The sequence below is a fragment of the Lissotriton helveticus genome, chromosome 2_1, assembly GCF_964261635.1.
Source record: "Lissotriton helveticus chromosome 2_1, aLisHel1.1, whole genome shotgun sequence".
NCBI lineage: Eukaryota > Metazoa > Chordata > Amphibia > Caudata > Salamandridae > Lissotriton > Lissotriton helveticus.
In genome coordinates, this window is record NC_136059.1 from 2,097,751,848 (window position 1) to 2,097,772,843 (window position 20,996).

At 43.5% G+C, this 20,996-nt stretch overlaps 1 long non-coding RNA gene across 1 annotated transcript in view; it reads left to right on the forward strand.

The window, feature by feature from the left end:
- Nucleotides 1-20,996, forward strand: part of LOC144820018 (uncharacterized) — a 259,394-nt gene that overhangs the window by 47,596 nt on the left and 190,802 nt on the right. Inside the window, exon 2 of the long non-coding RNA XR_013607673.1 lies at nucleotides 3,596-3,773. This is a non-coding gene — a long non-coding RNA (uncharacterized LOC144820018). The remainder of the gene's footprint in view (nucleotides 1-3,595; nucleotides 3,774-20,996) is intronic.

Here is a 20,996-nt window from a genome sequence, read left to right on the forward strand (position 1 = left end):
GCAAAAAAAAAGGGCAATTTTTCACTGTGAAAATCTGGTGTGTCCACATTGCATTTTGGGCGTTTCCTTTTGCGGGCACTAGGCCTATCCACACAAGTGAAGTACCATTTTTCTCAGGAGACTTTGGGGAATGCGGGGTGGGTGGAATTTCGTGGATCTATGCATATTCCAGGAGTTTCCACTACAGAAATGTGAGGAAAATGTGTTTTGTTTGACAATTTTTTATGTTTGTAATTTTATTCTGGGTAACAGAATCTGATGAGAGACAGTCAAGTCACCCCATCTTGGATTACCCTGGGTGTCTAGTTTTCAGAAATGTATAGGTTTGCTAGGTTTCCTTAGTTGCCAGCAGAGCTAGGATTAAAAGACTACAGCTAGGCACTTTGCAAAAAAAAGGGTAATTTTTCATTGTGAAAATGTGGTGTGTCCACGTTGCATTTTGAGCCATTTCCTGTTGTGGGCACTAGGCCTACCCACACAAGTGAGGTACTATTTTCATCGGGAGACTTAGGTTAATACAGAATTGTAGAGCAACTGTTATTACCTAATGACTTTTGATGCATTTCTGCCTTCAAAATGAATGACAATGTGTAAAAAAGAAGTCATTGTGAAAAATGACCTATAAGTCTCATGCTAGTATGGGTATTCCCAATTTTGGAAATGTGCTAATATCTACTGTTTCAAAACTCTATATTTTGTTTCCATTTCAGAAATACATACCGTCTACCATCTACCAATGCATACATTTTCCCAAAATAATTGTTATATACCCGGTACATATTAAAAAAAAAATTGTGAGTCGCTGCTCAGTTATTGGCTCTGGGTTTGTCGCGTTCTTGGTGAACCTAAAAGTCCTTTATATCCCGACAACCAGAAAGGTATAGCGGATTTAACGGTATAATGCTTTTAAACAGCTGTCATAAATAGAAGTTACAGGTGAAAACGTTGACACAAATGGCTGTTCTTTCAACTCATTTTCAATTTTTCCTACATTTAACTGTTAGTTTCTTTAAAGAAACCTTGAAGGATCTACACAAATGACCCTTTTACTGAATTCAGAATGTTGTCTACTTTTCTAAAATGTATAGCTTTCCAGGATCCATTATTGCTTTCATACCCATTTCTACCATTACTGGGAGGTTGAAAGCACAAAAAATAGGCTATGTCCCAGAAAAATGCCAAAACTGTGTAAAAAATGTAGGTTTTATGACAAAGGTCTGCTTGTCCCTGAAAGCTGGGAAGATGGTGATTTCAGCACCACAACCCCTTTTTTGATACCATTTGGAAGGAAAAAACAGACGCTTTCATCTTTTTCCAGTTTTTCCAAAACGAAACAACATATTGCTGTATTTTGGCTCATTTATTGGTCCCCTCCAGGGGAATCCACAAACCCTGGGTATATTTAGGATCCCCATGATGTTGGGAAAAAAGGACGCAAATGTGGTGTGGATATCTTATGTGGTCAAGAAGTAACAGGTGCCTAAGAGCAAACTATCCCAAATAGCCAAAAAAAAGGCTTAGCACGGGGGAAAGGCCTAGCAGCAAATCGGTTAAGAAAAACATTGAAATGGTAGGGATAGATAGAGATTTAGCGGCAGGACTAGTAATTCTTATAAATGGTGTGCCTACCAAGAACAAGATATGGCAGGAGTTAGTAGATGTTACCAAAGTGTAAATAAATCTACTTTATATCTGGTACAAAACAATATTTACTATAGAAATGTGGAAAGCCTGCAAGATATCACACATCTGAAGGATCAGACATTTCCATCAACATGTCAGATTGAGAAGGTGCATTAGCCGAGAACAGAAGAAATGTATGAACATGATGGAATCTACCCTTTGCATTCTAAAGAGGTTATTGATGATGCCATTGAGCTGTTTCAAATGAAGGAAGCAAAATGAGCTCCATTAAGTGTGAGGGAAAAAAGTTTAGAAGCTTGATGTTTCCCACATATTTTTCTTACTGGAGTAGGTGGCAGGTATGACGAGCGGGTTATGCAAATACCTGCAGCTGAGTATAGATTTAGTAGACTTTTTTCAGAAAATCCTAGATTTCGTCAGTGTATTCCATTTATATGTCAACTATTATTTGAGAGGGACTTGTCTGATCTCTTATATGCTGTGGATTATATTCAAGGACAAGATGAGCACCTGGGATACAATGTAATAAACCTAATGGCATGTCAACTTGGAACTAATGAATATTGATATCGGTGTCATGGTAAACTCAATTGCATGTTGAGGAACCTTGGAGCCCCTTTTTGGTTCCTGATGCCTAGAGTTGCTCAATATGCATAGGGTGACCTGCTAGAATTCTTGCAAAAGGCAAATTAAAATATATAAACATTCATCTGAAGACTCCAGGAAAACTGTGCTAACTAGACCCTGCAAATGTTTGCAAATATTTTAATCACAGATTTCAAGCAATGATGGCTTTCATCTTTAACAAAATAAAACCTCCTCTTTATGAAGTGGTTGGTTTCTTTTGGCATAAAGAGTACCAATCCAGAGGTGCTCCCCATATTCACATGCTGTTGTGGGTAAAAGATGCCCCAAAGTTTGGAACAGACAGTGATGAGTCTGTGTTGTCTTTCATTGAGCAGTATTGCTCCATTCCAAACAAGAGTAATGACAACATATTAGGAAAATAAGTTCTACAATACCAAAATCGTAGATGCAAAAAATATTGTTAGCAAAAATGCAAAGCAAAAGGGGAATTTTATGCAAGGTGTTGTTTCGGATTCCCACGTCCTGTCATCTCACAAGGAAGAGTCAACAGCTTTTCGTCTGTAGTCAGACATACACTTACAAGGGAATCACTGAAAAATACATACAACCTAAGAAGAACAGAGGCCTCCAAGTACTTTATTGACTACCACCCTGTGATTCTGAATATGTGGAATACAAGCATGGATGTGCCGTTTGTTGTAGATAGCTAAATTGGTGTTGCTCGGTACGTTGCCTCTTATATAACAAAGTCAGAGAAAACTGAGATGAAAGAGATGTAGGAGGAGATTTCAGCAGAAAAGAGTGTTACAAAGAAATTGTACAGTTTTAGTTTGAAAATGCTTTCTCACAAAGTGATAGGCTCCTATGAATGTGTAGACGGGTTAGGCTCAGTTAATCTGTTTTCTAAATCTAGAGAAATTCTATGAGTGACTTGAGGGCTTGCTAATATTTGAAACAGAGAACTGAAGTCTTTACCTGAAATTCAGTATCTTGCAGAATTCGAGCCAGATAGCACAGATATCCTAAAGAGTACCATACTGGATATATAATATCCAAGAAACAGTCATCATCTGGAAAGGATGTGTCTTTATCAAATACTTCAACACTATGCTTTCAGAAGTAATATCAGTGAAAACATAGATGAAGTTAATTTTGCTATGGCTGGATATGAAGGATGTTTGGTGAAATTTAACCAAACATTGATAGATAAGTTGCCACACTCCAGACAAAAGAGTGTTTGTATATAGCCCTGTTACAGGTGTTTAAGCCGTGGCTAACTGAAAGTGAGCTGCTTGGAGAATTTGACTGTTATGATGACTCATTCAACACTATGAAAAACAGCATTTATTTTGTGTGTTTCCAGTGTATCTTCAAAATTTGAGAGAAGAAATAGAACAAGAAGAAACAATTGCTACTGAGATAGCAAGAACGCGTTTTCAGAGCAGTCAAAGTTCAGCACCTGGAAGTCAAGATCCTCTTGCGCAACTAATCATTAAAGATGAAGCTGCAATAGCAATGAATGATGTGGATAATCCAATGCAGTAAGTTAGACAGGATACTGTGGATTCAGAACTACCAATATAGCAATTGAATGCAGATCAGAAAGACATTTTTGAAGAGGTAAAGGGTATGGTAGAACATGGATTTCTCCATGTGAATACAATGTGTGCATTTTTTATGTATAAACCAGTTCTATTGTATATAAGTGGTCAAGCTGGAACTGGAAAAAGCTTCTTGATTAAAGACAACAGATTCCAATTTTTCATGTGTAGTCACTGCACCAACAGGCGTAGCTGCTCATAATGTTAAAGGAGTTACCCTTCTTCGATTATTATTGCTGCCTGTTGAACATGACAAGAAATTACAATACAACAAATGATCGGGTAATGTTTGTTATGAAATGGCAAGAGCATTAAAGAAATAAAAGCTACTAATTATTGATGAAGTCAGTATGGTGCCTAACCTAATGTTAGATTTTATACATTTCAGAATGCAGCAAATATAAAAAACTGATTACAATGTACTTTTTGGAGGGAAACACTTAATAGTCTTCAACTAACTCCTGTAAAAGGACAACCTGTATTCAAGAAACTATTGCATAATGAAACAAGGAATTCACTAGGAAGTATTGGAAATGTAAACATTTGGGAACACTTTCAATACAAAGAGTTAATCAAAATATGCGCCAAGCATCAGATATGCATTATGCAGATTTGCTAAAGCATATACGAGGGAAAGATAGTATTAAAAACCCCTCTCATCAAAAATGTTTGTTTCCAAATAATGTTTCAGCTGCTGAAGTAATGTACAGTTTTGTTAAGGGAGAGAAGTCTAATGTATGTTTGATGCCAAATCTTGTGTAGTAAATTCAACGAACAAATATTTCAACTGAAAAAAGAAGAGATTGTTGAAATTAAAACAAATGATAAAATGGAACATCAAGGAGTTACAGTGCTACTAACAGAAAAACTGCAATGGATGGTTTTGAAAAGTCTGTGTCAAAAACTGCAGGATTAAAAAAACAGTTACCTATCTGTAAAAATTGTCAAGTAATTTTAGGTTGTAATCTAAACATTGGAGAAGGGCTAGTGAATGGTGCAATGGGTAAATGTATTAAATGTGTTAGTAATACAAACAGAAATTATATGGAATAATTAGCCATAAAATGGGATGATTTTGCTGATGTTAAGCAGGCTGATAGATGCATTGTATGTTTCCTCCTCGCAAAAGACTTGTATGTCCAGAAAAAGCAGTTCCCAGTGTTTAGAGTCAATCATTTTTATTGTGTGGCGCCGGCCATGCTGCCCAGTTTCCCTCCAGTAAGTTTCTTCCACTATATTACAATAGGGAAAAACTGATTAGCCTTAGGCAGCTACCATTATGTCAGTGTACTGGGGCTGATCCGACCTTGGAGGTAGACTTTTGATGCATATAAGTATGCCTTCCTCTTCCCATTACCTGGTCTGACCACATCCTATTAAAATTAGTCATTCCAAACTCTGCCACAGCCCCTCAGGCTAACCCAGGGAAGAGGGTCCCTAATTACAGAACGTTCCATAAAATATCCATCCCGATGTTAGCAGATGCCCTCGGTCATTCCTCACCAGAGCTGTCTGGCTGACCTAACTCGGGTGCCTTCACAATTGAATCATGGCCCCGACCCAACATTGTTGCAGCGTTACCAGTTGTTTCCCGCTTCTCAAAGAGGTTGGCTCCACCAGCTCCATGGTTTAACAATTACCTCAGATCTGGCAAAAGAAACTGGAGAAAAATGGAACAGAAATGGTTTAAATCCTTTCTTCCTGAGGACAGGAAGGTGTATAAAGACACCTTAAAAGTTCATTACATTCTTGTGAAGGCAGCCAAGAAAAACTTCTTTCAAACCAAGATAGAAAATGTCCAAAACAAGAGTAAGGAAATCTTTAGCATAGTTAAATCCTTTACCGCCCGAAAGCCGACACAAAGGAAGGGCAATGCATGGAAGAATGGTCTAAGCAAATAGCTCAATTCTTCCACAAAAAGATCTCTGTGATCCAACAGGCCTTCACTAACATCTCAGAGCAAGAACTGTCCTTCTATCTTAGTTCTAATATCAAATTTCAACCTCTTGGAATCTCCATCTATCCCAGCTTTCCCTGAGTTTCAGCTTGAAGAGTCACTGAACCTTCTCCAAAGCATTAAGTCTGGCTCTCCTACCGACCCTTGTCCAGCGAATATCCTGAACGTATTAGCTCCCACCATAAACCCCACAGTAAACCAGCACTTTAATGCTTCCCTCTCCTCAGGCAACATGCCAAAATTATGGAAAAATGCTAAGATGCTTCCACTGATAAAAAAGGCTAACGCCAAACCGATGGACCCTGCTAACTACAGGCCAATCTCCCTTCTTCCGGCCCTCTCCAAAGTATTAGAGAAGCATGTAAACAAAGCCCTTCCAAAACACAATGAAGATGGGAAGCTCTTCATGAGTCCCAATACGGTTTTAGGGCTAACTACAGTACGGAGTCCGCTCTGCTGGAAGTGACTGAATTTCTCAAGAGTAAGCTGGCTCAGGGAGGCACGGCTGTTCTGATACTGCTCGATTTGTTGGTGGCCTTCAATATGGTCCCAATGAGAAGCTGCTGGAGAGACTTGCTAACATCGGCCTGGAGGGGACCGCCTTAACATAGATGTCATCCTTCTTAGCAAATAGATCTCAGGACATCTGGCTCCCCCCTTTCTGATCCCCGGTTCCGGCCATGAACGTAGGGTCCCTCAGGGGTCCATTTTCCGTTCCACCGTTTTTTAATATATATCTATTCCCCCTTGCATCTCTGGTAGAGGAAGAGGGCGCCAAAATTGTTTCCTATGTTGATGACACTCATCTGATTTTGACATGGGAAAAAAGAAAGTTTGACAGGGCAATGATTAGGTCTTGCCTCACAAAGGTTTTTAACTGGCTCAATCAGCTGAAGTGCAATCCTGACAAAACTGAAGTTGTTTTCTTTGGTTATCCAGAAACACCTGATTGGAGCTCTTGGTGGCCAAAAGATCTGCTGCCCCCGCCCGCGGAAAAGGAGAAAGTAAAAAACGTAGGAATTGTCATAGACAAGACACTCTCCGTGCGCTTTAAAATCCAAAATCTAGCTGGCGCTTACTTTGGCATACTCTGGATGCAAAAATAATTCCTGCCACTGTTACCGGTTGAGGGCAGAAAGATCGTGGTGCAGGCTCTGGTGACATCAAAGCTTGACTATGTCAACAGCTTGTACCTCGGTCTTCCCAAATCCCTTATCCAGTGCCTACAAGTGGTACAAAATTAGGCGGCCAGAGCCAACTTGAGACCTAAACCCAGATCTAGTATGATCCCTATTCTTAAGTCTCTACCCTAGCCCCGCATAAAAGAACGGATCGACTTCAAAGCGATGTCCATCTTCTTTAAAGATTGCCACGGCTTAGGACACGGCTACCTAAATGAACGTGTTACTTGCTACACAACATCTAGACCCCTAACATCTTCCAATGCCAACCTGGCCATTGTGCCTAAAATATTCTGTGCCCGCACTGGAGGCAGATCCCTCTGCTTTCTAGGTGCAAAATTGTGGAATCGACTCCCTGAGTTTCTGAGACTAACCACAGACCTACTCTCTTTCAGGAAGAACTTAAAAACCTGGCTTTTTAATAACAGGTGGATCTTTTACGCATGTTTTCCTCCCGCTGTCACGTGCCAGGACACTCTAGTCTGAGTAGGTGCGCACTTTATTAAATACACTATTTCTTTTCATTTCATTAGGTACCTGACAGTGCAAAGAAACAACTTATTTATGAGGCCTTGCTTCACTTTTATGCCGCCGGTGCGTCGCTTTTTGTGACGCACCGGCAGCGTAAAAAATGTGCCACGTTCCGCCCTATTTACAAAGTGACACATCTAGACAGATGTGTCACTTTGTAAACCCCTGCACCACATTATACCTGCTCCAGGTATGCATAATGTATGCTGGGTGGGTTTTTCCCCCGCAAAAAGCCTCGTAGAAGTGGCACATTGAAATCTATCAGAACTCAGTGCACCACTTCTAGGATGCCTTTACGTCAATATCTTACACCTGCCTCACAGCAGGCGTAAGACTGATGCAGGCCCTTTCACATGGGGCTTGCCCCATGTGAAAGGACACATTGCTGGAGTTGCGTCTATTTTCAGACACACCCCAGCAATGTATCACTTTTGCACCTACAGATACATCAGAAATACTTACGTATCTATAACTCCTTGTGACATGATGCGTCATACAGTAAATATGACGTATCCATCATGTCGCAAGGAGGGCGCACTAAGAAGTGACGCATCCCTGTTTTCACACAGTGATGCATCACTTCTCATAAATAAGGCCCTAAATGTGTTTACATCTAATATTCAGGGATAGTTTTGTGGGTTTTCAATATTGTAACACAGCAGCAGCTCACCAATATTCCTGCAAATAATCTCTGTGACAACCTCCCATTTCTTGTATGCTAGGCCTTGTTTTGATCTAAAAGAAACTTTTTTTATGTATATTGCATGAAACTTAAACACAACATATCTTTGCAAAATGGCTGAACTAGATTCACACATCAGGTACATAAAATTAAATGAAAGGAAATCAGTATTTAAAAGAATCTGTTTAAGAAATATTCAAGGTCATTAGGGCAAAACTCTGGAGAATGGAGCTGACTCTGTCAGGGGGCCCCTTGAAAGGCTGGGGCCCTGGGCTAGAGCCCACTTTGCCCATTCATTAAAACATCTCTGGATCATATACACATGTTATGCTCACAGCACATAACAGTTAGTGATATCTCCAGCAACACCATTACAGGCACTGTCAAACAGACCATGTCTGGAATGAAATATAGTAGTGATTGATTGAAAAAGCTTTATTCGAGTTATACACTCATAAAAGCACACACATATAAATTCATACATTTTAAAACTTCAAGCATTTGATAACAATAAATTTGTAATTAAAAATACATAGTACATAAGCATAAAAGTTATTACCAATTGGGATTTTAAAATAAGCTTTCTCATAAAGTGCTGGAACTAGATGCATGTTAAGGTGTAGAAACCTCCGCGTTACGGACCATTCCCAAGTTTATACAATCAAGACTCCTAACATACATATTTAACAGCATTTTCTAGTTAAAATTCATGTCTTTCTCCCAGTAGATGCTTGCAAGGATAAATCAAACAAGCGGAAGAGGTAAAAATCAAGGCACATTAGAGGATAGAGCCCTCCTCCTTATGGACCATGCCCACCCCAGATATTTTGCCGTTCCAACTACGATGGACATTTCAGTGGAGGAACAAATAATTCTCAACCCCTCAACACCGCTTAGGACACCAAGGTTCCTACAAACAGGAGCCAACCAAGATTTTCTTGGATTTACATAAGCCTCGCATAAAAAAAGGAAATGTGCGATGCTTTCGTTGGGGGCCCCACATGACGGGCAGCACGAACTACTACTAGTTCTCCAACTGGACGTCAAACACCTCAAGGGGAGAGAACCTGCCCTTAATTGGAAAAATAATTTCCTATCTAATGGAACAGTTATACTGTCCCAATACTTTTCTAGGGCTGGTCTTGGTTTAATTTCCATGAATCTACCCCCCATGGATTCCGAGGTTACGCTCCTCCAAAGCTTCTGATCGATATAATCCCAATATATTTCCTTAATACTGGATTTACTAGGGAATACTTCCCCAAGGGGATTTTCCCAAAGTTTGGAGAGCCCAAGCTCGGCAAGGACGTCCCTTAGCATTTTTAGCCATGCAATTTTACGAAAAGCATCTGATTTGGCTAATGCTAAGAACCCCTCAGCGTAGTGTCTTATTTCCACGGTTGTCCATAGCCGTCTCCAATAGAGGATAGGCCTCAATCGGGCACGGTCACTAAGCGATCTTCTGCCTAAATCAAAACCAAGCGGTATTAATGGGGTGCTTTGGGGGAGACTAGTTATCCCTCTCACAAACCTGTTCTCAGATCTTTGGAGGATGGTAAGACTCTCAAAGCCCCAGACTTCAGCCCCATAGAGGGTTGCGCCCAGGGCTTTTGCGTCATAAACCATAAGAACAGGTTTTATAGGCCTAGTTTTCGATTTTACTTGCTCAACCCTGAGGGCTCCTGAAATCTGCTGGTGTTTCAACACCGCCTTCTCTACGTGTCTTGCCCAACCAAGTTTACTTGATATCTCCACCCCAAGGTATGTAAAAACATTTACTAACTCTAATTTGATGTTATTCAAGAATACCTTGGGTTGAGATTGGCGCTTTTGCCCAAAGGCCATCAACTTGGTTTTATTTACATTAACCTCGAGGCCCCGTTCTTTACAGAATGTGTCGAATATGTTCAGGGCGCGCTGGAGACCCGACGGGGTCTTGGACACGATCAAGGTGTCGTCAGCGAACATCAGAATTGGAACTCTGATGCCCGCTAACGAAGGTGCGTCAACCATTGCGTCCAATATCCTATCCACTATGCCATTGATGAACAGGGAGAACAGCAGGGGTGCCATTGCACATCCCTGCCGTACCCCCCGCTCAACTGGGAAGTTGGTAGTGGATTCCCCATTCCTCCCCCACTGAACCTTGGCATAGTTACTTTCATGGAGACGCATTATCAAGGTGAGCAAATCAAGTGGGACCCCTATCTTGGACAAAACCTCCCACAACGTGCTCCTAGGCACCAGATCAAAGGCAGCCCTTAGATCTACAAATGCTACATAGAGGCTGCCTTTACCCAGGAGTACAGTCCCCCACCGTAGCATGGTGAAGCGAAAAATTTGATCGACCGTACTGGTTGCACGTCTAAATCCTGCCTGGAAGGGGGATAAAGCATTATTGTCTTCTACCCAGGCCATAAGTTTGTCGACCAACATCTTCCCCACTACTTTTTGCATAGTGGCCAGCAAACTTATTGGTCTATAATTTGCCGGGAGTGACCGGTCACCTTTCTTGAAGATCGGTATTATTATTGCCCCCTTCCATATATTGGGGATTTTTGCCCCTTTGGCTAGGCCGTTTCCCAACAAGGTCGCATATTTTGCCCACCGAACCTTGTCGTGCTTAAAAATGTCTGAGGGGATTCCATCTAGCCCAGGGGCTTTCCCCCCCTGCAGGGTTGAAATTACGAGTTCCGCATCCTTAGTTAGAAATAAATCGCCCTTGCAAAATACCATAGAAATTGGTTCTATGGCCACCATATCCCTGCTCTCAGCATACTGGGGTTTAAAATAATCGACCCACAATGCCTCATCGACATTGTTGTCGGGATTATTGGGGGTACCCCCTCTTCCCCATTTCACAATTTTCCAGAAAAGTCTGGAATCCTTTTGCCCTGCGGCCTCGGGTAGCTCCTCCCAATACTCCTCATCCCACCGCTTCTTAGCCTTGCGGATGCTGTCATTATAATGTTTCCTGGTGGCGCTAATCAAGGCCTTATCCCTGTTTTTGAGTGCTCTGCCCAACTCCAGTCTGGCTACCCTACACTGTTTGTTGAACCAGCTCGCCAATGTAATTGGTACTTTTCTGTTAGCCCTCACTGGCTTGATGAAGTGCGGTTTTATCAAAGAGAAGAATGTGTCATGTATATCAGTTATTTGGACGGAGCCTGGTGTTACAGAATCTACTTTTTCCATGGCAGCAATAGCATTGTCTACCTCCAAATTAATGGATTCCAAGGTGGCCAAATTGGCCAGCACATATGGCCATTTCACCCTTCTTGAGTCATTGGCCATAACAGGTACACTCTCAATACCTGACACTGGGTTTGCGCGTGCGGCCCTCCACCATGAGTGGGAGACACAGAGGGGGTTATGGTCACTTTCTACTCTCCCCATGATTTCCATATCACCCACGCCACACCATAACTCAAGACTACAGATGACGTAGTCAATCCTACTTTTATTATGACCATTGTCGAATGAACAATTACCTCCTTGGTCGCTTTTTGTCCTGCCATTGAGGGCCCTCAAACCATACTCCAGACATAATGCATTCAACAACAAAATATCTTTTGTCCACCGCTTCACAGGTATGAGGTTTAGATTTGGGATGCCCCAAAGGGCATCTTCCTCTAGTCCTATTGGATATACAGTATTTTCAAGAGGCTCAAATGTCCTATTCAGATCACCAGCCAAAATCACTCTATTTCCAATTGACTGGGATTCGAGGGAGGCGGATAGAACTTCTAGGGTAGCTGAATTCCCAAGACTCTTGCCCCTAGCATAAATGTTATAAATATCTATCACACCACCCTTTCCTACAGATAATCTCAATAATTGTATATCCTTGCAACCTAGATCAATCATTTTTGTTTTTACTTTTGAATCTTGCTTGATCCAGACTGTGAGGCCACCCATAGGTCTACCCCTAGGGCCTCTCATTGCTGGTATACAAAAATTTAAGTAACCCGGGAAATGAATTGGGTCACAAGCCCACGTTTCTTGGAATAGGCACATTTGAAACCCACTTACAAAATCTATCCAATGCTGTGACAACAATCTAGCCCCGAGCCCCGCTATATTCCATGACAAAAATCTCTCCAGGGAATTTTCTATACAAGTCCCCTTTTCATTAGGTGCCATGGTCGGTGCATCAGTCAGCCTCCCGCAATCACAATCCTCTCCTAGAACAACATTTAAACAATTTACATCCGATCCCTCCTTAGTGCAACTGGTGGTTGTAAGGCCCGGTTCACCCACCCAGCCCTCCGAACATACAATAATGTTCCCATCCCTCTCGTTCACCACTTCAGATATTTGACACATTACATCTTCGTTGGGTGTCAATGTTGCATCTGGGATGCTTCCCCTGACCGTTTCCCCTTCCAAGTTTGTTTGTTCGGCAGATCTCTGTCAACATCCCCACCTCATCTGCCCATGCACATTTAGAGGGTTAAATGCCTGTTTGTAGCAATCATTTATTCTTGGTATGGGAGCAGCTGGGGGGCCAGCCTCTAACCAGGGACAGAGACTAGATCTCAATTGCTCCCTACAGCCCCCAGGGTAGATCACCACCGGTCTGGGATAAAAAAAGGTGAGGTCCACCACCCCAATCCCACCAATACTAATATTCCAACCAGGTCCCGTAATCAACCCCACAACCCTTGGATCCTGGAAGTTAATTATAATGCACTCACCCCCCTGTTTTTTTAAGGTGTTCCCTATCCAATTGACCCTTCTGGCCCCAATTATCAGGCCGTCCACTCCCCCTGGCAGGGGTCTGTTGACACGAAGCCAATGCATGGCCTTGTTTTTTAGTGTGTCATAGGTTTCTCTTTGGCCCTCCAGTAGGGGTGGAACGTTAGTAAGTATGGCCACATATGGGTAGGAGTCCGGGGTGAGCTGTACTGGGGGGATCCTAGTCAGCAGCTTAGTTATTTGTGGCTTTGGTTGGCCTTGTTCTAAGGGAACACGGCACTGTGTAAGGATGTTTTCCACTGCCACACAAGTATTAATCCCATTCCCGATACTATGGGCATCCCTTGTGGGACCACCCCCCATTGCTATCTGGGAGGTAGGCCCCACCTTATTTCCCGTGCCATTACTAGAATGGATTTTGTCATTTCCTGACCGATTGGCCATAGTTTTTTCCGGTCCGGTCGGCAAAGGTGTGGCATTTTTGCTAGTTGTGCTGGGTGGGTTTTTAGTACTGTCCTTTCTACCCTTGTTGGTAATGTTATTGGGCTTAATTTTCCCACAGTTACTGCTACTTGTGGTGGGCATTAAATCAGATACCTTCTTACTATTCACCCCTTTATTATCCTGTACAGGAATACCACTCGCAGTCGGGGATTGTAAGTCAACCAACATGACTCCTTGGTCTCTGTCGGCTATCTGTTGGTGTTTCCCACTCTCACCCATTTTATTGCCAGACTTAATTAGAGATTTAATTGAGAAAAAATTATCTAGGCTAGCTTGTTCTAGATGGTCAAGTTGTTCAGCTAGCTTTTTAAGTCTTAGCTCTACGGGGTTTAGAAGGGAACGCATTATTTTTTCCACTTCCAACAAGAGATCGTGATTGGGAGATAGTGACCCCGGGGGTGCTATGATAGTTGGATCTGGGGCTGATACCGTCAGTGTTATGGAAGGCGCCATAATTATAGGGTCCACTCCTACTGGGACTGCTTCAGCCTCCCCTGTTGCCATTACAACGCCATTTTTCGCAAGAACATGGCTTGGGGATGATTTAGTGCCCAGCTTCCTATACTTTCTTGCGGGTTTTTGTGGTTGTGATTTTTTTACAGTAGCTCCCCATTTCCTTTTGGGGCAAGGGTTGGATTTAATCACTTCCAATTGTACACAGGATTTTTCTAACACTCCTTTCCCTTTAGATAACTGACTAGATACATCAAGATGCCCAACAGGTAGACTAGTTGCTACAGTGTCTAATGATGAATTATCAGCTAACTCAGTAAACAAGGGCAAGTCAAGTAATAAGTCCTGGGTGGCTGGTAGTACAATAGATGACAGAGGTGTAACCAGCGCAGGAAAGTTCTGACCTTGATGTTTCTCAGGCGGATTTTTCAAGAGCTCAATCGAGAGCCTACGCCCGGCTCGTCTTTCCGCCAGGGCGATCTCTTTATCAATATCCTGTGGCAGTCGCTTAAAGTAGGAATCAAGAGGGCCCATGACAGCAGGCCCAGCCTCACCCGTAGGAGGCAACAGGGTAGAGATACTTGTTGAGCAAGCCATAGTGCAAAAAACCCCCCTTCTACCCAACAATAAACTATCAAGTCAAAAATCAGTTAATATGCCAGTTAGTTTATCAGTACCTGGACCGTGGGTGTTAGTGGAGTGGCCCAGCCCGGCCTCCAGCGGCCCCGGACGGCCACAGACGGTCCCGCCCTTGTCCCGGGCTTCTCCCGGCGCCCTCCCGCGCGCTCCCGCGCAGCAAGGAGTAGGCGTTGGTATATAGGGAGGGAAATAGGTGAGGGGGCGGAGCTTGCAGGGAGAGCGGCCCAGGTGTTCTCTGCCGGGCTATCAGGGACTCCTGGGATTTGGAGTCCCTGACCACGCTGCTCGCAGCCCTGCAAGACTGCCCAGCGCCCTAGGTCTCCAACCACGTTCCCCCGGCGCACTCCTGTGGCCAAGCAGCGATGCGGGACCCGCGGAGCGGGTCCGGCGAGGGGTAGGCGTTCCTGAGATGAACAGCAGCAGCCAACGTGACCACAAACGGGCAACAGGTACAATGATAGAGGGTCCCAGTGAGGCGGTAGAGGCGAGGGCTTTTAGGTCCGTTGGTGAGGGGGCGGAGCTTGCAGGGAGAGCGGCCCAGGTGTTCTCTGCCGGGCTATCAGGGACTCCTGGGATATGGAGTCCCTGACCACGCTGCTCGCAGCCCTGCAAGACTGCCCAGCGCCCTAGGTCTCCAACCACGTTCCCCCGGCGCACTCCTGTGGCCAAGCAGCGATGCGGGACCCGCGGAGCGGGTCCGGCGAGGGGTAGGCGTTCCTGAGATGAACAGCAGCAGCCAACGCGACCACAAACGGGCAACAGGTACAATGATAGAGGGTCCCAGTGAGGCGGTAGAGGCGAGGGCTTTTAGGTCCGTTGGTGAGGGGGCGGAGCTTGCAGGGAGAGCGGCCCAGGTGTTCTCTGCCGGGCTATCAGGGACTCCTGGGATATGGAGTCCCTGACCACGCTGCTCGCAGCCCTGCAAGACTGCCCAGCGCCCTAGGTCTCCAACCACGTTCCCCCGGCGCACTCCTGTGGCCAAGCAGCGATGCGGGACCCGCGGAGCGGGTCCGGCGATGGGTAGGCGTTCCTGAGATGAACAGCAGCAGCCAACGCGACCACAAACGGGCAACAGGTACAATGATAGAGGGTCCCATATAGTAGTATGATTCAAAGGATAACATAAATGAATGAAATGTTTCAGTTATATGCAGCTTCATTTCGCTTTCGCCATCTGATTGTTTGCTTTCTGTTTCTTCTGTTCTCCCCTGAACACCCTTGCGGCTAGCTGCTTTTCCGGTCTCCTCTGTAATTTCCCATTCTAAGTCATATAGACAGTGCTGCTATATTCTTCTCTGGTCCCAGTAGTCATTTTTCATTCTAAGTCCTCTACACAGTCCTGCTTCTGCGGTCCGAGTGGTAATTCCTCACTGTAAGTCCTCTAGACAGTGCTGCTAGCTGCTTCTCTGGTTCCGTCGGTAATTCCTCATTCTAAGCCCTCTACATAGGGCTGCTACCTGTTTCTTTTGTCCTAGTGGTAATTCTTCATTCTGGGTCCTCTAGGTAGAGCTGCAGCTGTGTCGCTGTTCATACATCCACTACACTTCAAACCACAACAAATAGGTAAAATACATAGGGGCATATTGATAGAGAGCCATGTTATTCTGAAAATTGTACGGGTGCGTCATAATCATGGGTAGTCAGCACCCGCAAATTGAGAGGACTGAACTAATGTGTGATCATTAGAAAAGTAGTAAATAATCAAATTATGTTAAAATGTTTAGGAGTATTCACATCATTTGGAAACTAATGTAGTGTTAACACGAGAAAGTGCCTTAAGTGATGTAGAAATTATTGCTTCATGTATAAGATGTTGCATTAGGTTTAAACTTGCACCATGTTAAAAGTTGCACATGTAGGGTTGCTTATTCACTAGTGAATTGTAATACATTAACATGATTTGAATCTAACGTTTATAATGTAGTTTAGAAATGTGTTTAAAATGTGTAAAGGCCTAACCGAATAAAAGCATTAATAAGAGGCCTAACTGTGATTCTTAGCTTGTCGAGAGACTGTGGGCCTAAAAATGTATTTTTCCTTGGGAAGGCTTCTTTTCCTAGTCGAATTTTGCATTGCAGATCTGTGTGTACAAGGCCAATTCGTTCACAGGCTTTCTGTTGCAGGTGCAAGGACACACGTTTAGTTAGGCAGAATAACTCTTTGTTTTAAGAGCTAGGATGGTAGAGGCTAGCGATGTGTGAAGGTATTTGAATGCGAAGCAGATACTTTGGCAGAGAAGGTGCCTGGGACCCAAGGACACACCAACGGTTTCTGGATGAAGTCGAAGTTTAGTTGGAAAATTACAAGCTTGAAGACCTGCTGAAGGGGTGTGTTAGGGGATGTTTAACGTTTTTGAGATTTTGTATTATGGACAGTGCCCGAGGGAGGAGAGTCAGTCTTAAAATTAGTGGAAGCAGAGTAGGAGAGAAGGAGGGCAGGAGAATAGAAGGAGCATCTTAGAACGAGCTCAGTAGCTTAGGCTACTTACCTATGGAAAGTGAGTGTACTTCTAAGGAAGTCTTCACTGCTGACACCTTTTTCTCTTGTCTTGGAGGGATGCTAAGTAGGGATGCCACTTTAGTGTTAGTGTAGGGACAGACTAACTTTCTTTTCTTGCTTTGAACAAATGTAGTCAAAGCTCCAAGCAGGGACTGTCATCATTTGCCTGATGCTTTTAGAGATAACTTTAGTCATTATCTTAAGTCGTCTGAGACTCATGCGTAGGATTATGTTTGTAGTAGTGCCCGTTTATTTTCTCAATCTCTTGCTGAGGTGCCTGTATGTTCAGGTATTTTTGGCTTTGTAATAAACCCCTAAACTTTTACCCTCTAGTCAGTGGTTCTTGAGTTGGATTAATTTGGTAGTTTCTAAAGGTATTATGAACCTGTTGTTCTTTCCTTCACACTTTTTAGCAGATCAGACGGTCCAGTTGACCAAGGAGTCTTAAGATTGGTAAGAGGAAAATCTAGATAAGAATCTGACTGCAACAATATTATCAAGGGCCACATCGCTGCTTTTTTGGCTTTAAAAGCCAAAAAAGTGGCAAGATATTCAACTCACTATTAACAAGCTCATGCTAACCCTTGTTAGCGTTTCTTTTCGCACGATGGCTGCTGTTTTTTATTGCCCTGCATGCCATTGCTAATGACATGCAAAGTAGGCATTCCTGAGTAAAACAGCATGGGAGAACTCGCTAACACAGCTTTGCGAAATTATCAAGCCGGAAGCAGACCCGCAAAGCGATGATCATAATGTCGCTAAGCCCCCTTTATCGCAGGAATGTAACTCCTGCTATAAAGTTGACTTAGCATTCCTAATAATGAGAGGTGGATTGCAGGGCTAAGGCCACAGGGGCGTATCAGCGAGGTTTTCTTTATCGCTCAAAAAATATCGCAGCATTTCCCACGCTATTCCAGTGTTTTGCTGCAATCACTGGATTTCTTATCGCCTTTGAGATAGGCGTTGATAATAACACGCTAACTCGGCGATGAAATCCAGCGATAGAAAAAAAAACGCTAAGCGTGCTCTGCGATATTTATCGCAGTTTGTTGATAATATTCCCCCAACCCCCAGATGCATCAACAACCCATTTTGCGATTCCTTAATAGCGAAAAAAAACGATTCGCTATTAAGGAATAGCAAAATGGAATGCATTAAGAAATCACTACAAAAATAGCGATTTCCTAGAATTCCTTAATTGCGACTCGCAAATTGCGAGTCGCAATTAAGGAATACCTCCCCATTCATTCCAATGGGCCTAGAGGCCCATAGGAATGAATGGGAAGACAATCTCAATTTGTGAATCACAAATAGCGATTCGCAAAATGAGATTGCGATTTCAAGGGTGCAGGGGTGTCCAAAGGACACCCTGTTGCACCCTTGAAATTAATCTGTGCACATATGTTGCGCACACACATGCACTTTAGTGCATTTTTCAAAGTTTTTGCAAATTACCATGAAGTTGTACTTCATGGTAATATGCGTGCCCTATTAGCGAATTCGCTATTTTTAAAACTTTCATGCATTGCATTTAAAGAATCTCAATTTGAGATTCCTTAAATGCAAATAATCGCAATTTAGCGATTTCTAAAATTTCGATTTTTGCATTTGGGATGATGCATCCCAAATGCAAAAATACCGGTTGCAAAGTGCGAGTGGATTTTTGCTAGCTGTAAGTCATTTACGACAACAACTGCTCTAACTCCAAAAAAATGCAGGAACTATTGCATTGCAAATGCTTGTTTTTTTGTTTGTAAAAGGCGGCCTCACATCGAGGCCTATGTATACAGACACACTTCTCCATCAAAGCCTGAAAGGCACTGGGGCTGAGGTGATGACATTTAGACCTCTTTTATTATTCACCCACTTCTCAGCCCATCACAGCCTCAGTGCGATGACCAGGCAGGGAAGGGATTGGGAAAAGCACACAGCTGTTGCATCTCTAGCAACTGGGCGGGTTGTGGGCTGACTAGTAGTACTGTGACTGAGTGCACTGTTAGAATTAATCCATAAGCATCACATCAGATCCACTGCCAACAGTCATGGGTAATTCTCCTCTAAAAATGAATGCTGCTGAAAGTCTTTAAATGGGCTGTGGTGCGGTAAAAGCCAGACAGTTGCAATCACTTCATCACATTCACAAATTGAGAAAACAGCGCACGGCAAAAATCAAATAATATTTTTCTTTTTAAAATAATTCTTAAAACTAAAAAGACATCTATGGAGCAATTCTTTGGCGGTTTACTCTTTCAACAGACTCCTGCAGGTATGCCTATTGTTATTGCTATCTTTCTGATCTTTTCTATTAAAAGCTCTGCATAACTGTATTATAAAGATTCATCAAATGACACACAATTGTTAGCAGCAGTCTAGGCCCTGGCGGTGTGTTTGTGCACTTTAGGCACATACCACCCGTATCCCCTCCTACCAAATGTTACCTACAGCAGTCACAGATGGTCTCTGCCTGTCTCTCAAGGTGGAGGCAAAGATGGGAGGATTTTCCAGGATAGAGTGGGGAGGCGGGGAGGGGGGGTAGGGGACATGGTCTGCTCTGAGCTGATCAAACCCTGGTCGATCTCTGCACATTTCTGTCAGCCTCTGAGGGTGTGGTGGAAACATGGAGGAAGACGGCCTGGTACGACAAGAAGATGAGGGTCTGGAGGGACAAGCAGTACAGAACGAGTGAGAGGGAGTTAGACCGGTACATGGTCTTAAAGAGCAACCTGTGATGAGAAGGAGAAGGAGCGTCAAAAGGGGGGGAGGGAAGGGGTGAGAGGGAGTACGAGTGCCGGAGAAGAAACCATTGGGGAGGGAAGCAGTGAGTGAGAGGGCGAATGGCTGCAGGTTTGAGGGAGAGAGATTATGACTACAGTTGTACAGTTAGGGTGGGAGAAAGGCACAGTTGAGGTGGCAGAAGTGCCCCGCTCAGTCAGTCTGCAAGTACCCCCTCTTTAACAGTGAGCAAAATGTTCACAGTGGGATACAGTCACAGACATCTCCAGGTTCCCACAGGCAGGCTGTGGCATAGCCCAGATTCCCTCATGAGAGCTCAACCAGCGCACTAGTGCAAAAATAATTGCTGATCAATTCTTACATCAATTGTTTATCTTAAAATCTTTTTTATTAATTGTAAACCGCTACAAAAAAAATTGTAGTTGCATCAAGCACAGTTTGCAGGCCAAGAGTTACAGAGATCACAATAAACACACAGCTTGTTCACAAGGTCTCCGCCTGACTGAATTCTGTATATTTGTGTCCCTTTCATGTTGATCCTGACATTGCAAGGCTACATATATTGAACTTATAATGGTGCGGGGCGAAATGCTGATTGGTGCTCGTGCACCCTACCCAAACATCAAACTTCAGATTATAAACAAAATAAACATCAACAAACAGTCATATCATGGTGATTATATTACAGATCTGGCCAAGGCCTGGGGTGGTTATAAGGGGCAGCACAGGAACCAAGAGGATATTGTTACGCGGTCAGGTGGAGAGAACCCCTGATGTATTCAATGTGAAAGAGGTGGAGGGCTCTTAATAGGGGGCCACATGCAAATAGGGGCAAGCCCTCTGACAAATATCCCACCAAAGGGGACCAGATATGCTTGAACCCCTTTCTTAAGTCATCCACTATGTCTGTCATCCGTCAAGGGCTAATGCCTGCCGTAATCTAGAGTGCCACTGCTTGAGGGAGGGGGTCTTCGATTTTTCCATTCTGCGGCTATTGCTATGTTTGCGGCATCCAGGCATAGCCACATAATGGAGCAATCCCACATTGTTTGATGTTTCAGGGTGGTGTCCTATATCCAAAGGAGGGCGTGGTCTATGGTGGTTGGGATTGAGTATCCAAGAATCAGTTTAAATTGGGAAAGAATTTACTTCCAAAATGGCTTGAATGGAGGGCTCTCCCACTAGATGTGGCGAAAATCTCCCAGTAGCCTGCAACCCCTCCAGCATCTATCTTAAGTGTTAGGGAATATGCTGTGCAGTTTCTGGGGTGTAGATACTATTCATAC